Raw genomic sequence first — 2,072 nt, forward strand, 5'->3', positions numbered from 1 at the left:
ATCTCCCTCTTCTATTGCTCTAGGCCGCAAGCGATGCCTACTGTCAAACCTGTCCTTATTCCTTAGTCTAGCAACCTTCAACCTGTCAATAGCTAGTTGAATATCCTCTGGTCTCCTCTCCAACTGTCAAATCCGAAGAGCTAAGAGCTCCTCTCTCGTCAAATCCTCTTGCCAAGGTAAAACTGACCAAGTCAAAGCACAAGTCTCAGTTGGCATAACAGGTTTCTGACCATACATCAACTCTGCAGGCATATATCCTGTGGTAACACTATGAGTCGTACGATCAGCCCACAAAGCAAATGGTAGAAGTCTCGGTCATTCTCCAATCCGTCCTCTGCATGCATGCTTTGGCTAATGCTTTCACTATCGGCGGATGCCCTCTTTCACTCTTCCCATTTCCCTCTGGATTATATGTTGTAGTTAGAGCCAACTTGATTCCTAGCTGAGAGAAAAACTCCCTAGCTTCATCTGCATCCAATTCACCACGATCCACAGTGATCTTACCCACACAACCATACCTGCAGAAAATTTCCTCCAGTAAGAACTTACACACTGCACTAGTGGTCTTCGTTCTCAAAGATCTGCGCTCAACATGATTGGTAAGATCCTCTCTAGCCAAAACAATGTATCTCATCTGCCATAGACCCATAGGCATAGTAACCAAATCAACTACCCACTTATAATGAATGCATAGCGGATAGGTCGGATGAAGCTCATCTCGATGACGCACTACCGAATACATATGGCAGTCTCTGCAAGTCTTAACAAAGTGAGAAACATCTCTATACATGCCTTTCCACCAATATTTCTCCTTGATTTTCTCATAAGTAGCCCACACTCCTCTATGACCAGCCCAAGGACTCTCATGAAACTCCCTCATCACCTGTAGCTGTGTCTCTCTATCGCAGACAACCCGCAAAGGTAATCCACCTCTTTTCTTCGGATGCTTCCAAAGAAATCTGTCCTTGAGAAAATAACCATAGGCTTTCCTTGTGATCTTCTTGAACTCTTCATCTGTCCATTCATCTCTTTTGCTTAGTGTACTAAGGTACCTGCCAATCTGCAACCAATCTCCAACATAGAGATCTTCTATAAAAGCCACAATATCATAGACATGACAAACATGATCAACCATAGTGGCTGAAATTTTTGCATCATCCTCTTCTGCAAGTAGAGTCTCCTCATCATCTTATCTGGCTCTAGACAACATATTTTCCACTAGATTATCCTTCCCTGCTATGTGTTTAAATTCTAGATTTAATCACTTGATGTATGCAATCCATCTCAGCATAGCTATATCCGGAGTAGAGCAACTCGTAATCATATCAATCAATGGTAAGCAATCTGTCTCTACTACAACTGAAGCTCCAATAAAGTATTCCTTGTCACATTTGAGAGCCATGACAATCCCCAGTAGCTTTCTCTTGATTTGCGGATATCTCCTCTGTCTCTCGTTTAGGACTTTCGCCCCAAACCGAATAGCATACCTATTTCCATCTACATCATCTTGACCCACAGCCCAACCTATGCCAATTGGACTAGTGTCAACTGTCAGTACAATAGGCTTCCCACAATTATAATCTGCTTTCCTGAGAGTAGGAGCATTCTGCAATAACTTCTTCAATTTTCGCATGGCTCTAGTGTGGCTCTCATCCCAATAGAATTTTTGCCCCTGTCGAAGCAGCTGATACAAACAAACTGCTATGTGTGAAAAATGAGGTATCCAAATCATATAAAACACACAAGCTCCAATGAATCTCCGTACCTCTGAAGTGGTAGAACAATACTCTGCAATCTTGCCTATAGCATTCACCTTATCAGGTGAGGGTTTCCTGCCATAATACCCACACATATGTCCAACAATGACAACCTCATTCACTCCAAAAACAGATTTTTGCCCTGAAAGTGTCAAGTTCACTTCTTCTAACCTGGCCAAAATCTTCTCACATGCTGAAATATGATCAGCCACAAAGTATCTGCATCCCTGCTCATTTAGACTCTCATTCTTCTCTTCTTCTGCATACCCCTTAATGGGCACATCATCCAAGAAAGGCATAGTAAGCTGAGGTATA

The sequence above is a fragment of the Lygodium microphyllum genome, unplaced genomic scaffold (genome assembly GCF_053477565.2).
Source record: "Lygodium microphyllum isolate KBCC unplaced genomic scaffold, Lygodium_microphyllum_v1.1.10 scaffold_223, whole genome shotgun sequence".
Classification (NCBI taxonomy): Eukaryota; Viridiplantae; Streptophyta; class Polypodiopsida; order Schizaeales; family Lygodiaceae; genus Lygodium; species Lygodium microphyllum.